Source organism: Stegodyphus dumicola, chromosome 7, assembly GCF_044657685.1.
Source record: "Stegodyphus dumicola isolate Sdum_Otavi_A_Nest chromosome 7, ASM4465768v1".
Classification (NCBI taxonomy): Eukaryota; Metazoa; Arthropoda; class Arachnida; order Araneae; family Eresidae; genus Stegodyphus; species Stegodyphus dumicola.
The window spans coordinates 68,418,526-68,441,876 of record NC_140774.1 but is presented as its reverse complement, the minus strand read 5'-3'; positions in this window follow the sequence as shown (position 1 = coordinate 68,441,876).

Sequence of the window (23,351 nt, the reverse complement as noted above, 5' to 3'; positions counted from 1 at the left end):
AAAAATAGATCTCTAAGAATGAATCATACTTTTCTTGGAAATCTATTTTTAGACACATGTTGACATCATTCAAAACAAAAAGGAGGGTAGAGTTAATTTTTATCATGTTTAGAAAACAAGATAAAAATTAACAAAAAGTTTTTTTTTTTTTTTTTTTTTTTTCAGCTCTTAGGAAATTTTTCTAGCCGACTCTGATCATTCTTGTTCTTCCTTCTTGAGTGGGCAAGATGTCAATAAAAGAAGTTGTTGGTATATTTCTTCTTGGATTGAAGTTACGCCCGTCCATCGCCTTGAACGTGTTTATGAATACGAGTGACTCATCGTTATCTATGAAAGTATTTCTCTGAATAAATTTCCAAGAAAAGCATGATTCATTCTTAGAAATCTATTTTTAGAAAAGGTGACATCATTCAAAATAAAAAAGAAGGTACAGTTAATTTTTATCATGTCTAAAAGACATGATAAAAATTAACAATTTTTTTTTTTTTTTTTTAGCTCTCAGAAATTTTTCCAGCCAACTTGATTGACCAGACATCACCATTTTTTTACAATAATGAACTTTCACTTATCTATTTAAACCATCCCAGTTCAAATCAGTCTGTGCTATGACCTGAATACAAGCTTCTGTTCAGGTATGTTAATAATATATTTTTTGTTTCTTTGGCTTTTCGCGTTTAGTTTATGTGATTCGTCTTTCGCTATAGAGATCCAATATTTTATAATCGCAATTTTGATTTAAGATGGTTACCATTTTCGCCATTTTCCGTAGCGCTTGATCTGCTCGAGTGTCCATGTTGCGTCTATCTTCATAAGACATATCTAAATACAGCTCATTGGCGTTCGGTTCAATATTTAGGTGATACACTTCATGATTGCGTTCTTTGTCCATGAGAAACTTGAACACATCAAATTCATTTGGCCGGCGATCGGATTTGAACGGTTTCAGGACTCTCGGACTGTAAAGTCGTTTCCCCTTCGGATCAAAGACGAAACCCGGACAAGGTCCACCTTTTTGAGAACGAACTTCCACCTCGTCCGGTTCGACATCTTCTTCGACCTGTCGGCCATTGTCGGAACGATACTGTAATTTAAACCGTCGCCAATTGTCAATAAACGCGTCGAGAGTATCCTCCGATTCTGGAAAATATTGTCGGCAAAGCGTTTCGGCTTGAGTTTGTTCTTCGGGTAATAAATTGGCATAGTCCACATATTCAGTGAACAATTTCCGGAAAATAGGATCTTTCTCACTTAAATAAGTGGCCATTTCATCCAACGTCATTTCGTATAACTGTTCGACAAAATTCATGATGGAAGTGCTTTTTTTCTTCTTATTATTATTGAATTTTCAAAGCGGACATTATATCTTCCATTCTCTCACATTGATAGCGGTATTTTAAATATTTGAAAGATGTGATGGCCATGAGCGCTAGAAAAATGACGAGTGTTAAGACCGTGAAATGAAATTTAAAGTGAGTTTCTTCCTCATGCACAATCAACACGCAAATGGAATAGAGTAATCCGCCCGCTAAAGCAAAGATACCGAACGGTTCTAGCTTCGAAATATTCATGGTGATCCTAAAAGCGACTGGGCAACTCTCAAGTTAGTAAATACTTTATTCCAAAATTCTTCGTGAATAGCGAGCGAATTTTCTAAAGAGGCCTGGAACGTTTCGTACTGAGGCAGAGTTTGAGAAAACGATAAAATACAGTCTTTGGGGTTATTTATCGGCGTATGAACTAACCATTCGCGTAACCGGTTCCACGTTTCGGGCCAACATTGAATTTCTTGGTTGAACCGATCGGCAATCGAGGGACCGAACGTTTCATTCAAAAACCAAGAAATGCAAGCTACAGTTTGTTTCATAATCGTTTCTGAATTCATGGTTCCTTATTTTTAAATATTTTTTTTTCATTTATTTCAGAAAAAGAAAAAGAAGAGCAAAGAATGAATCATTTAGACGAATTGTTTCAGTACCTTCTCCAACACAAGAAAACGATTGTGTTTGGGAACCTGAGTCGATTGCCCTATGTGATCAACGATTACATTTCCAAACATTTATCCCACCTCACCATTTTTGTCATTTGTCCCTTTTATACGTACCCGTCTTCCCCTCATGTGCGTGTGATTAAACCGGAAGAATTGAGCACGAACACGTGCGATCTATTATTCTACATTGAACCTTTTCCGCATGCCGTTTTACACCACGACATTAAAACGGCTCAACGCCTCGTCATTTTAACGTGCCACATGATTTTTATCGATCGATACCATACGTGTTCCTATTTATCCTATTTTCATTTCCCGGGAAGTTTAGAAAGGTATATGGAAAAAACCAAACAGCTGATGGATTTGGAACAGACGTTCCTTTACAAAACGGATCTACCCGAAGTTAAAGAATTCAAGAAAGCTCTTTCGATCGGTCCTAGTCCTACCCTGGATCGATGGATCAGTCCCGAGAATCCCGATCCGACTCCCTTAGAAAACATGTCATGGATTTTAATCGATCTCACGTCCTTCCGGAATACGTCGTCATTGTTATTTCATTTTTGGACAGCCTTTCATTACATGCTGAATCATATCGATCGCATTAAAGGCTGGCAATTGTGTTTTAAAACGTCCGCGGAAGCTCGTGCTTATAAGAAACTCGTTCAGAAATGGATCGATTATCTCTGTTGTAGGGAATTCCAGCACGGGAACGTGTTACAATTGAATGAAATTCTCTCCCTCACGCCTTTTTATCGAGCGGGGACGGTCGATCTTCCCATTATTTTAGAAAAGAAACGATTCGGACCTTTGGAATATATTCTTTGCACATCGGTTCAAGATGCGTATCGAGCTTCTCTGCGATATAACTTAGATCCTGTCGTCGGATCCGTGTTTCGATTGAAATAAAGTCAGAATGAATGATCCTAACGAGGATGATGTTTCGAAGGAAATTCCACCTCTTGGAACACCCGAAGTTATTTATTATGACGATATTCTACCTTCACAAATTCAAAACCAAGTCGACCTTCCCGACGATTTCGAACTTCAATTTCCTCTCCACACGTATGCCAAATCCGATGTAACCACTAGCCCTTACATTATTCGACCGTCCGTTTCTCCTTCTTCTCGAAGTTCGAGTCCAAGTCCAAGAAGAAGTCCAAGAAAACGCAGTCCGAGTTCAAGAAGGAGCAGGAGTCCGAGTCCAAGAAGGAGCAGAAGTCCAAGTCTAAGCAGGAGCAGGAGTCCAAGTCCAAGAAGAAGAAAAAGTCGGAGAAATCGTAGTCGTAGATTAGAAATACATCATCCTAGAAGAAGAAGTCCTGTAAGAAGAAGTCGTTCGGCTTCCTTTTCATCGTCTGCATCTTCTTCTTCCTCTCCTTCCAATATGAATCGTAGAGGAACACAAAGACCCATTCGTAGAAGACCTATGAGAAGACGTCGAGGATACGTTCTTGGATCTCGAACCGTTCGTGTGGGTCCTAATCGATTGCTTCATAAATATGGTAACCATTCCATTACGTTTGTGACCGAAGGTGGGGCCCACATACGAAATAAGAAAATTCCCAATAAAGCTTGTCGATATCTATTAAGTCATTGCTCACGACGGCATCCAACAGCTCGAGATCGATTGCCACGACAAGCTCGTATTGTTTTGAGAAAGAAAAGAGCTTAAACACTACGAGTTGAAAAAGAAACAATATCCAAGCAATTCACAAAAGCCAAAAAACAATTCAACAAAATAATAAAGTTCACTTACCAAAATGTGTATATAATAGACTTTAACTGAAGCTCTTTCGAGGCTGGTATCCAAAGCACAGACTGATCTGAAACCGAAACTCGAGTAATTTAAATAGTTAAGTAAAAGTCCTTTTTCTGGTTTTATCGATCCAACCAACTGGGAAAAATTCCCAGAGCTTAAAAAAAAAAAAAAAAAACAACTTTTTGTTAATTTTAATCTTGTCTTCAGACATGATTAAAATTAATTATCCCCCTTTTGTTCAAATGATGTTAATCTGTTGTTTCGATATGTTTCTAAAAATAGAACATGACTCATTTCTTTCTTGGAAATTTGTTTTTAGAAATATGTTCGAAAGGATGAGACATCATTCCCAGACAAAAAGAAGAGAGAGTTAATTTTTATCATGTCTATAAGACATGATAAAAATTAACAATTTTTTTTTTTTTAAGTGAAATTTTTTCCTACTACCCAACTTTTGCTTCTCCTTTCTACCTCCCTCCCTTTCGTTTCACAGTATATAAACAGCTGGAGCTGAGACGATTTTCTCATTTGATACTGAGGACAAGATGGAGCAGGAAAACACTGTAACCCTGGAGCCTTTGACATTACCCTTGAAGGATCGTCTCAAGTACGTGTTGGATGAAGTCGTGCTGGAAGAATTTAGTCAATCTAATTTGTTTACGACTAAAACCACCGTTCAGTTGAGAGTTTTAAAAAGAATAGCTAATATGATGATGTTTCCGTGGACCTTGATTCAAGATTTGAAGCCTCTTGTACCTGTCCATCGATACTGTTTAGATACCATTTGGCGTTTATGGATGGATGTGCAACAGCAGTTGGTACAAAATAAAACCATCTCCACGCCAGATGAATGGAATATGATCGAGAACGTTTTATCTAAAGACTATTCTAGATCGACCGATCTAATAAGACTTTCCAACATCTTATTCAAACGACAGGAAATACCTAAGATAGAAGTGTATAAATTATTTGCCGTAGACGGATTGCTGGGCGAGGATCTGCAAAAGTATGTTTTTAATCTACGGTACGGAGGAGATGAAAAAACACCTTTAAACGAACAAGAAGCTCTAGATTTTAAAGCAGTTCATGCTCGAATCGTCCGTTGTTTATATCACGAAGTTTCCAAATGATCGGAATCTCTTTTCTACGTGGATGTGATTCGACGTACTATAGAAGAAATAATAAACACTACACCTTCTACCAGTGATGAAGTAAGCGAATGGGGTGCATTGTATTTAAAGTATCTTGGAGAGGATCTATTTTCAAATATATTTTACGAAATTAAAGTCTGGAAGACGAAAGAATTGGAACAATACTAGGCGAAAAATAATCAACAAGAAAATAATTCTCAAAAGAGAGAGAATGTGAGAGAGGATCCTAGAATCAAGAAGAAAAACAAAAATAATATGTCGGACCCTACTTTAGCTTCGAGTGATTATTTCGACCCTTCGATTGTCGATTTGCAACCTGTTCGTTATCCTTCTCCCAAGAGTCCACCTCCATCGGAAAAGGGGGAAGAAGATCCTATTTCTCCCGAGAGTCCACCTCCATCGGAAAGGGGAGGAGAAGATCCTGTAGAAGCTTCCTTCGAAAGACTAGAGTGTGAAGACGAAAATGTAGAAACTACAAGTAGTGAACAAGGCAAAATGAACCGCTAGAGACTCGGAACATTTTTTCCATGGCTCTTTAATGGAATATAAAGAGTGGACAGTCCAATAATACATTGAAGGTATGTGGGAGACTATATATATATTTTTTTGGAATAGATTTAAATATTTTAGATGCACAAATATTAGACGAAATGAACTTGTTTTTGTCCTTTACAGGAAGAACTACTAACCATGATAAAATGTTTTTTGAATAGCATCCTTTCCAAAATATTTTTTCATCAGGTTCCATCCTCAACTGTAAAAACTGATTTTGACAAGATTTTATAGATAAGATAGTTCATTAAAAAAATTTTTTGGGATCTGGTTTTTATCGCTATTCCATACGCAACTGTAAAAACTAAAATTTATAGGATTTTATAGTTGAGACAATTTATTTTTTAATTAAAAAAATTTTTTTTGGAACTGGTTTTTGTATATGTTCCATACGCAACTGTAAATACTGAATTGAATCTCATTTTATACTTGTTACTATATAAAAAATGAATCCTTTTATTTTTGTTGTTAAAAAAAAACAACAACATCGAACATTTTTTCGATATATAGGAACAAAGCCCTCCTTCAAGATGAAATGGGATTCGTTTCAAAATAGAAATGAATATACTGTCACTTCTTACGATCTCGATCACGCTATTCGGTATGCTCAAGAAGCGACTCAACTCTATATTTACGAACAAGCTCTTCAAAGTCGCTACGCTTTTATTTTTAAACATACCACCTTCCAAATAAGAAAAGCCGACTCCAAACGGGATTACTACATACCTAAAACCCTCGATCCGGAACAATGTCACGTCGTCGAAAAATTTGTTTTTACGCAAACGGGATGTGACATGATTGCCTGCTTCCCTTTTCAAGAAAATTTAGAATCGTGTTTCCCGGAAGATGAACCGCGATGGATTCGACTCGGAACGGGTTTCAGTTTAGCCTGCCAACCCGCCTGCGATCGTTTATATTCCAACACGCAGCAGAGTATGGACACGGAATATCGAAATGGAAAATGTGTAGCCGTAAATCTCGCCAAGAAATTATTAGCTCTCTTGCCCGAACAAGTTTTCTTTCAATCGAATCATCCTTCTCCTCCTCGTCATCATGCCGGCCTCAATCTCGTCGAGGGTCATGCACGACTCAACCAGCCTTATTGTGAAGCGTACGGTCTTGTTTTCAACGGGTCTGATTGTGTGACGACCACGGGGCAAGATATTGGCGAATTTTTCTTGGGAAGCAGTATCTATCGATCTATTTCCACTCTTCAAAAAAATCATACGTTACCACCGTATCCTCCTCATCTTCCCGACTTTGTACAAAACTGGCCCAAGAAACATGTGAAACGGTCCTTGGTTCATGAATTGGCGATTGATGTAGGGATCGATATCGGATTAGAAGCCGCGCAAAAAATCCTTGAAAAACGGATGCCTAAACTCTTCACCAAATTGAGTATGCAGTCTCTTCCCATTCAATCGGCCATCCTTCAAGCCGTCGTTCGGACCCAATTAAGTACGCTCGCAACACTTTCCAGAATCGCCGCGACAGGATTCTCGGTTACTTCCAATGTGCTGACGGGTATAAGTATTCTGTCCGCCGTACTCGATATATTGGATCCGTTTCATTTCAATAATGTGCTGACCGCTCGAACTCTTTACGATATCGACTGGCGATTAGACGTTCAGTTTTATCAATCGGAAACGGACCATGTTCTAGAAATCACACCCGATCTTCTATGGGACGTGTTAGAAGAAGATGCGAGCGATCGATACCTCTTCTTTGCCGAGAAAGTGCAAGAATATTTAGATGCTATCCATAAAGTGCCCATGACCGATCGACCCCAAACGCGAAAGTCATTTCTTCAAAAATCACGAACAGACGAAAGAGCACCGAAAAATTGGATTTATTTCACGATAATTGTTTATTTGTTAACAGGATTCACCTTCCTATTTCAACCCTACATGCATTACTTATGCGTGACCATCTTTTTCCTATTTGTGTTTTATTTTTATCGTCATTCTAAATGAAAGCTGAAGATTTTTGGAGGAAAAAAAACGAATGACTTGGAGAGGGGGGAGTAAATAACCAGTGAATAAACTAAAAAACAGTTAGTACTTACAAATTACAAGAAGATGTTTCTTCTTTCACAGAACAGAGTGATCTGAAGTGAAACTTGGAGTTTAAATAGATAAGCAAGAGTCTCTTCCAGAAACAATTTTAACATGTCTGGTTTTCTGGATCAAGTCGGCTGGGAAAAAACTCTAAGAGCTAAAAAAAAAAAAAAAACTTTTGGTTAATTTTTATTATGTCTTTAGACATGATAAAAATTAACTACCTCCCCCTTTTGTCTGGGAATGTTGTCTCATCCTTTCTAAAGAATAGAATTCCAAGAATGGGTTCTGGTCTATTTTTAGAAACGGTGAGACAACATTCCCAGACAAAAGGGGGAACTAGTTAATTTTTATCATGTCTAGAAGACATGATAAAAATTAACCAAAAGTTTTTTTTTTTTTTTTCCTTTTTTTTTTTTCAGCTGTAAAAAAATTTTGAGAAATTTTTTCCCAGCCGACTCGATGGACAAGATACCGTTTTTTAAGAATGGACTCTCGTTTACCTATTTAAGCTTTCCAAGTTTCGTTTCAAATGAGTCCGTGCTGCGGATACTGTTTTCCTGAAGATCTTTCAATAATACCACTTTCTCGGATAAAATTCATCACCATTCGCTTTTTTAGCATAACTTAGATAGATATAGAGAAATTCCTCGTTTTTATGATCTTTCGGGTAATACTCATTTCCATTTTCGTCTCGTGCATATCGGATGTAATTCGTCTCTGGCTTTTCCCGAATTCTATCCTGTATATAATATTCTTTTCCAATGCTGGATTTAGGATAAATCTCTCCTCCCCTCGCATTGACAGCATACGTTTTCACATTTACATCCAATGAATTTAACGGGTATTCTCCTCCATTGTTTAATTTAGGATAAAACTCGTCTCCGGAATTGGATTTGGCGTACCGACGAGGAAGCGCTATATATTCATGACCCCGATATTCCACAGCGTAATATTCATTTCCATGCTCGTCTTTGGCAAAAATAGGTCGATTGTCATTATTGAAATAATACAGCTCCTGTTTAGGTTTTTTAGGATCTTTTGGATATCGTTCTTTTCCAAATTCATCTATGGTGTAAACCGAAACCATGTTTTTTTCCTTTACCGATCTTGATATTTACATGAGTCACCTCCCTAAAAAACGATTATCCAGTTATCTTTTGATACATCTTTTGAATCCAGTCTTCAATCGATTGGCCCGTCGTTTTGAGATGTTCGGAATTATGAACGGTCAAACAAGCCATGTAAGCGGCTAGGCCAAACGTGAGGACTAATAAAAATAAAAAGATGAGCCGGTTCGTTAAGAGGGTGACTGCGACTAGGCTGATGCTGATATAAACCGTAGAGTAAAACAATATGCCTTGACCTAAATAACGATCCATTTTTTTTCTACTTTATTCCATTTGAATCAATGAGTCGGCCGAGACCGGATAGTCATCGGTCGTGACGGGCTTTTCGGTCATTTCACCCGTGTACAACAACGTCATGTCAGGATCGGGGAGGGCTTTTAATTTTCGGTCTTCCCAGTAAGCTGAACGAGGATGCGTGACGAGAATTCTAAAAAACAATTTCATGTCACGCTCGGTCCAAATTTCATAGACTGAGGTGAGGAGGGGGATACCTTCGGAATGCTGCGTCGCATCAAAAACAGCTTCTCGTCCATCTATTTTATATCGCGCTCCATGTTCCGGTACAATACGACTCAGCTCTTGAACTTCAAATCGAAGGGTTAATCCAGCCGGTAAAATCCCTTCATAGGCTTCTTCTTTGGGTACGCATACGTGATACCCGTACGGAGTGGCTCGAATTCCTTCTGTGGAGGAAGAAGGACAAAAGACAAAAGGTTGACGCCAATTACAAGTGGCGTATAATACGGAATCGGGAATAAATCGTCCCGATCGTATGCGATGGCCTTCACGACACGTTTCGGGAACGCTATAAGTCGAAGCCTGTTTCACGAATCGCTGCGACCAAAATTTCAAACCTTGCCGTCGAACGCGTTTCTTTCGAATTTTTCCCTTTTCGAAAAGACACATGTGAGGAGAAGTGGGTAAATAAATAGCCGTTTTCAATTGTTTGAGGAATGGGTACGGCGTGCAGTCGGGATGAGAACAAATATTATAGCCGGGAATATAAACTTCTTCGTTGGTTTCGTCACAAGAGGCACGAGGTTCATGATCAAGAGTCGTCCAGGGCCGAATCCAATTCGCAACGATCGATAAATGATCGAATTTAAACACATCGAGATGCCGATACTGAAACGCGCCGGGGATGCGCGGTCGACATTCATTTCCGTCAAAAAATGTTTGAGGAGGACACGTTTGAATTTCCCTCCGAGCGCAATCAAAATATTGATCGCTCGTATCGCCTATCGCGAATTTCGACGACGACGACTTATCCTCACAAGCCCATTCAACTGTATATTGATCCGACACTCGATAGCCTGGTTCTAGAACCGTACGTTTTCGGGTTGGATCACACGTGTAAGCTACAGCTCGATCCAAGGATGTTGAAAATGGATAGGACGGGAGATGTTTCGTATACTCGTGAGCGGGAACTACAGTTTCTTTCGAGGTCGGTTGAACATTTTCACAGAAAAGAGGCGGATGGCATGTTTGGGACGTTTCGTCGTACACCATCGGTAAATGGAATAAGGCATCGCCGGTCCATGTGTCCCAGGAAAGAGGACAGGATACAGTGTCGCGAACCATTCCGTTTTCACAAATCGCGTAACCCGGAGAGTACAGAAAAGTTCCTTTTTGGACGAGGGGGAGAGGTTGTTGCGTATTATCCGGAAATCCGTCGCAGAGATCAGACACGCATCTCCGATAATGTGTCGAATATTTTTCTCCGGGCGGACATCGAATCATTTTCGGTCGATGGCCACGACACTCGATATACGTCACCTCGTCAATCGGAAAATGTTGACCGTCTTCACAGTAAGATACGAAATGTTTTCGCGAAGTGCAAGCGTCGTAGTAGAAAAATGTCTTGGGCGGACAGGTGATTCGAATCGGTTGTTCGTTCTGGCATTCGTAATAAAAACGTCGATTGGTTGGATCGTGTAAAACCGATCCGTCATGCTGATCGATGCAGGGATTGAGGGGAATGCAGGTAGAAGGAGAATGTTCTTCTTGACACATGAGCACGTCTAGAACACGACCGTGCCGACATCGATAATAATAATACATCATGGACTTTTCGCGGGGTACAAAACTCTGCGATCGTAATAAAAACAGGTAGAGGTTTTTCCCCGTTGCGGGGAGCTGAGTATCATCGGGCTGTCCAAAACATTCATCTTTTTCCCAAATCCGTCCTTCCGCGAAATAATATTCGAGTGGGAGAGGAAACGTCCATGTTTTTCCCGTGGAGGTGTGAAACGAAACCTCGTTGTCGTTTGAGGTCTCGATCTGATATTGGAAACGCGTCGTTGTCGGAGGAGAAGAAGGAACTTTCGGGGACGGGACCGAAAAATTATAGAAATACAAGTAGCAGTAGTATAAACCCAAAACGAATAAAAGTATGGCGAGCATCCAGCCTTTATTCATGAACGAGATGTGCCAATTATGGAAAGAGCAAAGAATTCCGAAAAAGGACGCAGCAGCGTGTTGTTCCCAACCGAATTATCGACATTTTTTAAAACAAGATCGCGCGTTGGATGAAATGCCGGCTCTGTATCGTGAATGTTTATCCTGTCAAAAAAAAGAAAGATCTTGGCGCGATAAAAAAGTAAGTCAGAATGGATTCGTATCGTCTAACCCGACGTTATTTTCGTCAATTGCAACGGCTTCACTTCCTCTCGCAAATGCGGCAACGCGATTGGTATCATCATATCGTCATCCAATACGTGATGGATCCCCAAAAAGGACGCCATTTCACACTCTTTCATCCGGCTATGGATACCCATACAGAAGAGTCGCTGGTTTTCTTTGGAAAACGTCGCTTGTTTCTTACGTTTATGTTGAAACGGATCGTTCACCAAGTTTTGAATGCCGAACAACGGTTACAACCGAACGTGTTATTGCCTCTCAAATCGCTCGACGATCCCGTCTATGAAACACAACGCAAGGCTATTCAAAATATTTGGGAGGTCGATGCTCATTGGTATACTACGGAGAATAAAAACGATATTGCCGTGAAGAATACGGCTCCTTTCATCAAAACCGAACCTCAAGCTCTGTAATTTAAAATATCCATCGGATGGGTGAGATGATTCGGATACGACACGATTTCAATCGTATGAGGCCATTTTAGCATGTATTTATAATGTAAAAGATCGTGCCGTCTCAGCGTATCGAGCCGGATAGCTGAAATATAGGTTTTCTCTTCTTTGGTTTTCTCGTACAAATAACAAATACCTTGATCGACGAACACGTAAACGTCTTGAGGAAACAGTTGCAGAAGCGACTTGTCCTTGGAAAAGTGTCGAATCACAGTATAATGAGAACTCGTAGGGATCGGAACCGGTTCTAATTTATAAAGGAGGAAAGAAAGGAAAATGATACACCCGAGCGCGATCATTCTATGCATTGTATTTCTAGTGACTCTCTTGAATCTTTTTTATAAACCCGATCTCCGGATGCCTTCTATTCCTCCCTCATCATTAGCCTTACCAGAAATTTCAACCGAGACGTATTGCCCCTTCCAAATCTTTCAGTGTCCCGATAGCCATTGCGATTGTTCTCAGCTCTGTGAAACAAATCCCACGTTTTACGAAAAACTCACTCTTTCTGATAAAACATGGAATCATCTCGAACCGGGTACTTATTGTATTCCCCAAGGAATCCGGACCGCTTGTCTTTCTTCCTCGGAAATTCCTATTTTTTCGGCCTCGGGATGGCTCTGTGCTCCTCGTTCCTCTTTCACCCATCCCTGTCAGCATCCAGAAGCCCGTGATCCTTCTCTCAATGTTTTAATAGATCGTCGAACCCAACAACCCGCTCAAGAAGTAGCCGATTATTACGAAACGTTAGAAGATGGATCGTTCCGATACCAATGTCAATGCCATTCTTTAGATCGACGAGGTAATCGAATGATTCAAACGTCTCCGTGGGTCTGTTCTGTCGATTACTGCGTTCGAGATTTGTGGAACGTGCCCGGACTAGGATGGGACGCCGAACGACACGTCTGTGAATGTGGACCCTACGTGCATCGAGTCCTGGGCGATCTATCTTCCCCCTGTGTTTTGGAATATACACACATAGACGAAAAGCATAGGTTAACGGGAAAACGAGAATGTATGACCGGCCAATCTGTTGAATTCCGACCGATTTATTGTCCAGAGAATCAGTCGGTGTTACGGTTCACAAAACGGGTCTTGCGAGGCAACACAGCGTACGATTATGTCATTGTACATGGAACAAGTGTTCCTAAAATTTCGAGAGGTCAAGAATGACATCTCATTTCAAACGAATCGAGAAAAACTTTCAAACGGAGCAAGAATTGAGTCGGTTTGAAAAGGAAGACGAAAGCCCCAAAGAGGAAGGATGGTCGAAGAGACAAACGTTCGTCATTCATTTACTACTGGTAACGGCGGGTCCTACGATTCTTTTCGCTTTACTGGGCAACGTATTGAAGATTCATTATTATGTCGTCTGTTTAATTCTATTATTTTACTTTGGAGCTCTGGCCTATTAGATACGATACCGATTTCAGTGGCTATTGCAAGCTTTTAAAGAAAGCCAGAAATATATTCGTTGAATATGAGACTTGAAGAGTGGATTATATAAAAAAACTTTGAAAAAATGAAGAGGGAGAAGAGTAATAAAAAAGGAAGAAGCAATAATTTAACCATGGCGATGGATCCTGTACTTATTCATCTATCTCCCAAAAATTCTGAAGGTAAAGAGTTAGATTTGGAAATATGGATAAACCCCGATGATACGGATGACAAGATTATAGAAATACATCGTCATGATCGCAAAGACAAAACGAAAGAATTTGAACCCTGTTGTCAAAATCCTTTTTTAACTCCCGTTATCCTCCAACGTAGAGAAAATGAAAAGAATAAGACGATAGATAAAACATTAGAATTGACCAAAGAAGCCATCCACATGTTGAAAGAAGTCTTTTCGAGAAATGGAGAATTCAGTACAATGGAATTTGATGCATCGTCCACTGAGGTAAGAGCTGATTTTAGACAGCCGACCAAAGAACCTGAAGTTGAGAAAGCAACAAGTTGTCATGGTCGTAAACATAAGAAAAGAGTTAATAAAAAGGAATAATACATTTAAAAAGACCTCCCCATCCTTCTATGAATTTCTTGAACAATGAACTGTTTTCACGAGACTCAATCCACATCTTTGCTGGATCTAAAGAGAATCTTGAGAGAGACATGGCTTAAACTGTTTCCAGGAGAGTTGAAGTGCAGGCTTTTTCAACAGCACAGAGGGATCTGAATCAAAACTTGAAATGCTGAAATATATAGAAGAGAAATTCCATTCTTAAAAAAAAACTGGGATGTCTTGTCAATCGAATCAGGTGGAAAAAATTCTAAATGCTTAAAAAAAAAAAAAAAAAAAAAACCACTTTTTGTTAATTTTTATTATGTTTTTAGACATGATAAAAATTAACTCTACCCTCCTTTTTGTTTTGAATGATGTCTCACCTTTCCTAAAAATAGATTTCTAAGAATGAATCATACTTTCCTTGAAGTCTATTGTTTACAAACATGTGTAGACAACATATTGACATCATTCAAAACGAAAAGGAGGGTAGAGTTAGACATGATAAAAATTAACAAAAGTTTTTTTTTTTTTTTTTTTTTTTTTAAAGGCTAAAGAATTTTTTCTCCCAGCTCTCAAAAATATTTACGATGTCTCGATACCTCTACCTACTTTTATTTTCCCCCTCCCCCTCTCTTAGTATATAAATGGTTGAAAAAGAAATCGGGGTTCATTCTGTTTCGTAAAAAGATAGCGAACACATGGCAACGGATAACTTAGTCATTTCATGTGAAGAAGATCCCTTTGAGGATATTCCAGATACGGAACCCACTTTCTATGGACCATTTTCACCCGTTTTTAGAGTACCGAAAAAGTCTTCTCCTTCTCCAACTCATTCTTTGGAAATACTGTCTTCTCCTCCCTCGTCATCCACTCATCAGCGCTCTAGAAAGAAGAAGAAGTCCTCACAGACCAAGCTCCACCAAAAAGTTGTTGGTGTGTTGGCTGTCACCTCTGATGGATATACTCTTACGAACTGCGTCCGGTTTATAGCCAGAGACCTGAAAACACATACGAAGGAATTTATTCGGCAATTGAATGCGGATCTGGAACGACTTCATATTGAAAAACTCTACGTGGAGAATGAACCCACTCGAGAAAAAATTCATCAAAAGGTACATCTCAAGTTTTTATGGACTGTTATTTACAAACCTCAACATCGTCAGCCACAGCAATGTCCATCTTGTCGATCGAAATCTTGTCATCGATTTATCGCCATGCTAGCGCTCCAACAATTAGTGAAATTTGCTGTTCATAAATGTATTCATTGAGTGGATAGGTAATCAAGGAATTTTTTTCTCTTTTTCCTTTTTTCAGATGATCCAGAGAAACAAATACTCTACTTCATATGGTTTAGTGGTAAAGACCTCATCAGGACAGGTGGTGATGATTCATCGAAAAATGCCATACTGTTTTCAAAATTATTTAATTCAGCTTTTAAAAAATAAACGTATCGAACCACCCTTCGATTTGGAAAAAATATCGGTGCTTCAAGATGAATTTGAAAACCACATTTATCCGACTCTCCATCCCAATTTACAAGACGATTATGATCGGTACAAGGCTAAATTAGCTTATGAAGATGAATGGGATTTCCCGCATGGACAAATGGATAAAAGACGCTTCAAGAAAGACGACGACCCTCGATTCAAATGGTTCAGAGTCGCGTATCAGGAATTTGAAGAAGAGTCCGGCTTCCGATTCGCCAACGGACGTGGCTCAGTATCCCTTAATCAAACTAGAATTTACGGGATTAGATCAATGCATTTATACACAATATTTTTTATAGTCGAACATCCTAAACATTTACGCCGTAATACCTACTTTGATAATTATTCTCCTTTCCAATCTCAAGCTGCTTATAGAATGGCTCTCGAACGCAATATCGGGAGTATTGATGATCGGATGGTCTATCGGGGTTACTTAATTAAAATCGAAGAGGCTCTAAAGTATCTAACACGTCAACAGGAAATGAAAAAGGACGGGAAGGATCAAGTGTTGCTATATTTTTTAGACGGAGATAAATGGAATCCACCCGATTCTATTTGTTATTTAGAAAAGTACAAAAAAAATGGAATAAGACCCCTTAGCCACCCCGCATTTCCCACTTGAAGAACCCATTCTATCTATTCTTTTTTTAAATGTCTCGGGATGTCATCCGACGCATTCTCTCCGCCAAAAAAAAACGAGTTCCTCCCACCTACCTCAAAAAGAAGAAGAAGAAGAAGAAGAAGAAGAGGAAATTTCCCATGAGTCTTTTCGAGAACCCTCCCTCTCTCTTCCTATATATAAAATAAGCCGAGAGAAAAGTTGTCTTTTCTTTTTTTCCATCTCGTCCTCAGGAGAGAGAGAGAGAAAACCAAATGCCATGGAGTGGTTACGGCGAGAGTCTTTTTCCTTCGCGATTGGTTTCCGGTTCGCCAAGACGATTCCCCTCACGTTTTACTTGGGGTCGGGCACGCTCTATTTTCGAGGATCGGAACTCGTGACTTGCCTTTCCCAGCAAGGGACTTGGATGAGTCCGAAAGGTCAACGGACCCTTCAGCAATGGATCTCTCGAGCCCCTTTTCGCCCTTACCGATCCTTAACGACGGATCTCTGGATCGATACGTCGGACAGCCCCAGCCGGATTCTCCGCTATACCCCTTTTATCACCTTCGATTCCCTGGAAAGACTGCTCAACGATTTGGGTCCAGACGCTCTCCTCTTTTCGACCTGGCTTCAGAGTGTGATGAGAGAACCTCTTCAAATTCAGGAAGATCCTCAGACCGGGGAAACTTATTTTAGTCCCGTGGAGAACAAGGTGATGGACTTTCAGTTTCAAAATTTATCGGAACTGTTTCAATGTGCTTTATGTTTTTATTCTTCTTAAAGAGTGGGGGGGGGGAAACTAAAAATTGTAGAATAATCATAAAAAATAATTTCGTTTTATTTAAAAAAAATATTGAGATAGTCCAATCTTGGGGAGGAGGTGGAAAATTCAAAACTATTATCTAAAACAGATGTGGTGGTCAGTCCATTTCGATCCACGGAGGAGGATATGTGTGAGATTCTCTGATCCATAGAGGGTTTCAGGAAAAAAAACTGCGAAAGATCCCCCTACCTCCAAAGAATGGGTATCCAGGTTGAATGCAGAGTACAGACTGATGGGAAGCCGAAACTCGAGTTCCTTAAATAGAAAAAAATGAGAGCTCCTTCTAGAAACAATTTTAGATGTCTTGTTTGGATGAGTGAGTCGACTGGGAAAAATTTCTCAGCGCTCTGGAAAAAAATTTGAGTTATGAAAAAAAAAAAAATCTTTTGGTTACTTTTTATCATGTCTTAAGACATGATAAAAATTAACTCTCTCTCCTTTTTGTCTGGGAATGATGTCTCACCGTTTCGAAAAATATAACATACCCCATTCTTGAAATTCTATTATTTTAGAAAGGATGATGAGTGATGGTCTATTTTTCGAAACGGTGAGACATCATTCCCAGACAAAAAGAAGAGAGAGTTAATTTTTATCATGTCTGAAGACATGATAAAAATTAACCAAAAGTTTTTTTTTTTTTTTCAATTTAGAAATTTTTCTCTGAGCTTTGCCAATTTTTTCCCAGCCAGCTCCATCCATGAAACAACACCTCTCAAAATCTTTTCTCACTTATCTATTTAAACCACTCGAATTTTGCTTCCAATGAGTCCACGCATCTTGGCCTTTCTTCCACTCTGCTCTGAGAAAGATAAGGTAGATTGTTTTGGGTGGACCGTCCTGTTGACGCTTCCGATTCATATAGAGAGCTATATATAGATAGGGTCCCTCCTAACTCCCTCTATTATGACTATTAGTCTTTTCTGTTTTTTTCCAAGAAATATACAAAGAATGATCCACAGTTTTTTTTCCGTTAATGAAAAAAAAATGCTTCCACCTTCCGACTTCTTTTTAGTACCTCTTTAGGTGTCTCCTCCTTCTGGATCTTTTCCTTCTCCTCTCTTCCTCGCGAGCAGGGAATTGAAAATGCTGTTCAGGATGCAACGCTCGTAAAGGCTCCATTTTCTTCCTGGAGAGGGCGTCTACGGTAAACACCGTCTTGTCATGAAATTGGAGTTGGTAGTAAAGAGGTCCGTGAATAATGTACACGGAGCGAGCTCGCAGTCGATAGGGAATCATACGATACCCGTCGGCTTCTGATTCCATTTCCCATCCATAAAGACGGATAGAAGCTTCTCCGGTTTGAAGAATATGAACCCACTCGGGTGAAACGTAAAACAGTTTTAAAAAGGTTCCAGCATCGATGGCGATCACATTTTCCCATCGCAGATAAGCGTGTAAGCGAAAGGTTCCTGCCCCCATCATCGATTGGAAAGCAAAATGCTTGAAAGCTTCGATGGACGAAAAATAAAGCAGGGTTTTTCCATCGTAACAGGATAAATAGCACATGGTTTCTTGGACGATTTGTTCCATACGCTCCGGGTCCCGAAACCATTCCTCGAAACGGGAGAGAGGTTCCCATTGATGAGCTCGCTCGAGATGACAGACGGGCGTGATTTCCACCAGGGTAGGTAGAACAGGGTAGGTGCAACGCCATCGGTCGACATTTTAGTTTTGCTCGGTTGGGAAGGAAGAACGAAAATGAACCCTGTAGGCAGAAAAACTCGGATCTATATAAATACTAGTGGGAAAAAGGCGGTGGGGAAGGGAAGTTCTTCCTTCCTCCCAAAGAAAGAAAAGTGGGTGGAAAGAAAAAAATCATTTCGCTCTCAGGAAAAAAAAAAGATTTTTTTTCTTGTCAACATGTTGTCTAGACATGTTTCTAAAAATAGATTTCCAACAAAGGTTCATTCTTTTCTTAGAAATCTATTTTTAGAAAAGAATTGACATATCCTTCACAACAAATTTCTTTTTTTTTTCCTCCCTCCAGCCAACTGGATGGGCAAGCGTTTCGGGTCAGATCAGTCCGTGCTGACATTATTTTTTTTAAATACAATGGAATTAGTATAGGAATGTACTAGAAACTGACTCAAGGTTGAAAAGAAAATATCAAAATCAATACTCACTTCTTGACGATTTCTTTTTCCAAAAACCTGTCGAAGAATTCTTGATGGGTTATCGACTCTCTAGACCTGTCTGAAGGGAATCCACCCTAAGGTGAGCGCGCATTTACCTGACGCGAAACTCGGAATATCTGCATAAATAACAAAACGTCCATTCTTAAAAACTCATCGTCTAGTCCATTGAGTTGGTTGGGGGAGAAAAAATTCTCAGAGCTCTGGAAAAAATTTCTGAGTAATGAAAAAAAAAAAAACCTTTTGTTAATTTTTATCATGTCTGATAGACATGATAAAATTTAACTGTCCCCTCTTTTTGTCAAGGAAGGATGTCTCACCGTTTCGAAAACGAAACCATAACTCATCCTTCTCATGGCAATTATTCCAAGAATGAGTCACGGTTTGTTTTTCGAAACGGTGAGACATCCTTCCCAGACAAAAAGAAGAGAGAGTTAATTTTTTATCATGTCTAGAAGACATGATAAAAATTAACAAAAAGTTTTTTTTTTTTTTATCACTCAGAAATTTTTTCCAAAGCTCTGAGAATTTTTTCCCAGCCGACTCGATGATCCAAACAAGACAGATCCAAATTGTTTCTAGAAGGAACTCTCCCTTCTCTATTTAAACCACTCGTGTTTCCAACTTCAGTTCAGTCTGTGCTGTGAATTCGACCTGGATACACACTTCTCCCTCCTGGAAAGAATTTCTGTGAAGGTATGCGAACATTTTTCTCAGCTCTTAGAAAATTTTACCAGCTGACTTGATCGACGAGAGACATCGAACATTCTGTTATCTGCGGAAGCCGTTTCATTTTCGTGCAGTCCATGCTGTGGACTCACCTGAATATCCATTGCTCCCTCCCCTTCTGGAAAGGGTCGTAGCTTTTTTAGATCCTCGTCGCTCTTTTTACGTTTCGTTGGATATCTAGGACGAACTTTTTTACCTTATTCCTTTCAAACTCTAATATTGCGGTTGGAGAGCCGTCATGAAAAATCAGCCATGATCCTGACGAATCTAAACCGACTCCTTGAAAGCAGAGCTATGTCATGTTTTTTTGATGACAGATTTCCAAGCTCCGAGTGATGAGAAATTTAGAAATTTTGCAGTGTTAACGGAAAGGAGGAGAGAGAAACCTGGAGAATGGAAATGAAGCTGAGAAAAATGCTAAGAGCTCAGAAAAAAAAGGCTCTTTCCAGGAGGGAGGAGAAGCGCGTATCTAGGTTGAGTGCACAGCACACACGGATCTGAAGTTGAAAACGCGAGGGGTTTAAATAGAGAAGCGAGAGTTTCTTTTAGAAACAATTTTGGATGTCTTGTTGTTTGGATAATCGAGTCGACTGGGAAAAAAAATTCTCAGAGCTCTGGAAAAAATTTTCTGAGTGATGAAAAAAAAAAAACTTTTGGTTAATTTTTATCATGTCTTCTAGACATGATAAAAATTAACTGTCCCTCCTCTAGGAAGGTTGTCTCACCGTTTCTAAAAATAGATCATGACTCATTCTTGGAATAATTGCCTTGAGAAAGGGTGAGTGATGGTCTATTTTTAGAAATGGTGAGACATCCTTCCCAGACAAAAAGAAGAGAGAGTTAATTTTTATCATGTCTGTAAGACATGATAAAAATTAACCAAAAGTTTTTTTTTCAATCTAATCTAGAGAAATTTTTCTAGCCGACTTGATCGACAAGACATGACATGACCATTGTTTTTTTTTAATAATGGACTTTCACCTATCCCTTTCAACCCTCCGAGTTTGGCTTTGGATCCGTGTCCGTGCTTCCACATTCAGAGCTCTTTTCTTCAACATTTCGATGCAGGGGAAGAATCAATTCTTTCACGACGTTTAGATATTCTTTCAGAATGCTAGAAAACTCATTCAAAGAAGAAGTATCTAAGGGTGGAGTTGCCGGTTGAGGAAAATTCACGAGTCTTGGAACCGGATTATGCGAATCCGTCTGTATGCCAAACTGTAAAAGAGAACCACCCGCTTTAGGAGAGCATATAATAGTAAGATCCATCTTTTTCCAATTTTTGATTTGAATATACTTGTTTCTTCTTACTCGGAACATTTTCCTTTTTCTTCCTCCTCGTCCAGGAACTGAATTCCAGGTGGAACGGAAGCATTTGTAATAAACTGTTGTTTCTTGGTTCCACACGCCTGACATTTTCCCGTGACCATCGGCCGTCGATTTTTCGACATGCGATAGTGGACGTCGACCGTATTGGTCTTGGCTCGGCATTTCACACACCAAATGGAATACGAAACAGGTTCCGCGTCAGAATGCTCCATTGCAGTAACACACTCTTTATTATTTTCTTCTCTTTCGATAGAGAGAGAGAGAGATCTTAACCAGAAGTGTAGATATAAAATTTAGGATACGTTTCGGATCCGTCGGCTCTTTTCGCATACCCCACTTCTTCACAGAGGTATTCCGTTTGCTGATCCGCTCTTCGAGGATAAAACTCGTTTCCCCAAGCATCGCGAGCATAACGAATTCGATCGCCGGCCGTTAAACAATATTCGACTCCATTCGCCTTTCTAGGACACATTTCATGCCCCGATTCGTCTTTGGCATAAGGGAATAAAACAGACGTATAAAGCGAATACTCGTCCCCATTTTGAAATTTCGGGTAGTATTCTCGTCCAAAAGCCGTTCGGGCATACCGTCGAGGAGCTAAAATGTATTGGTTTCCGTTTAAATCTACCGGGTAATACTCATGACCGTTTTCGTCTCGAGCCAAGATAGGATTTCCTTCAGGATCCGTGACGTATAATTCGTAATGAGGATGTTGGGGGTCGGTCGGGTATCGTTCTTTCCCCGATGCGTCTACTCGATAAACAGACATGCTTAGTTCTCGTCGCCTGCTCCTTCCTTCCTTCCTCCTCCCACTCGAGACCCGTTGAGATGAGGGTATGAGGTTGATATCTATAAAATGGGTTGACCCTTTCAAACTATTCCATTGTTTAAAGACGGGTGGGTTAGGAAAAAAAATAATAATAAAAGTAAATATCTGAACGGTTCAAAACAACGGGTGAATGGAAAAAGGAATAGATCTCTCTCTCCACTCACAGGATGGTTTCTTCTTCTTGAACGGCTCACACTCAACTGAAGCGAAACTCGGAACTCGAAATGTTTAAATAGATCATAGAGTCCATTCCAGAAAGAATCCGGAGATGTCTTGTCCATCCAAGTCGGCTAGAAAAAAATTCTCAGATTCTCAGAGCTCTGGAAAAAATTTCTGAGAAAGAAAAAAAAAACTTTTGGTTAATTTTTATCATGTCTTATAGACATGATAAAAATTAACTGTTCCCTCTTTTTGTCTGGGAAGGATGTCTCACCCATTCGAAAAAACAAACCATGACTCATTCTTGGAATGGTTGCCATTAGAAAGGGTGAGTGATGGTCTATTTTTAGAAAGAGTGAGACATCCTTCCCAGACAAAAAGGGGGGTTCATTAATTTTTATCATGTCTAGAAGACATGATAAAAATTAACCAAAAGTTTTTTTTTTTCAGAGTTACAGAAATTTTTTCCAGCCGACTCGATCGACAAGACGTCCCCATTTTTATTTAAGAATGGATTCTTGTTTATTTGTGCAAGCATTCCGAGTTTCGTTTTAGATGAGTCTATGTTGTTGAAGAGGAAACATGGGTACCCTCATTTTTTTCCTATCTGATTTCTAAGATGAATTCAGTGAGTTCACCTTGACCTTTTAAAATTTTGTTTGTTTACTTTTAGCCCAGAGGTCGACGGTTAAATCATTCTGATTTTTTATATATTTTTTGTGTCCCTCTCTCTCTAAGAAACCTATCTCGTTCCAAGTCTTCTCGAAGTGCTATTGGTTCGTTTCGAGACGAGGTCATTTCACACCCCCACTCCTCAAAAAGTATATATATAAATTAAAGGAAGTGATTTTCATACACACACTTCACCTTTTTGAGTGGTGTCACGATGAGCCTATCCAGTAGAGAACGTCTTAGGGAAAGAATGCGTGAACAGAAACGACGCTGGCGAAACAATTTAGCTAATCGAGAGCGAGAACGAATACTTCAAAGGGAACGTTATACTGTTCTTAAAAAGAACTTCCGACCGCGAAAGAAACATCTTCCTCCCAAGCAGAGGGAAAGCTATACGAATTTGCAGTATAAGGATATGTGGTCCGAAGAAGCCTATCAAAAATGTATTCGACAATGTAATAAAGAGCAATACAATTTCCTGATCTACGTTCTCGTTCGTTTGTACACCTATTACGCGTTACCTGAATCGAAACGTCCCCCTCCTCTGGATATTATTGTGCAAGGATCTGCCGGAACGGGTAAATCTTTCCTGATCCAAGCCTTATACCAAATTCTGATTCGAACGCCTCTTTTTAGCGAGGCGTGCTCGGTTCTCAAACTCGCACTCAGTGCTCAAGGAGCGGTCTACATTACGGGAGATACTTTGCATCATGCCCTGCGTCTTCAAATGAACGGGACTTTTGTTCGACCTCTGACCCAAGAGACTTTAGACTATTACAGACCCCTGTATGCTCCTTTACGGATGGTGATTTTGGATGACGTTTCCACGATCGGATCCAATTTATTTTCGCGCCTCG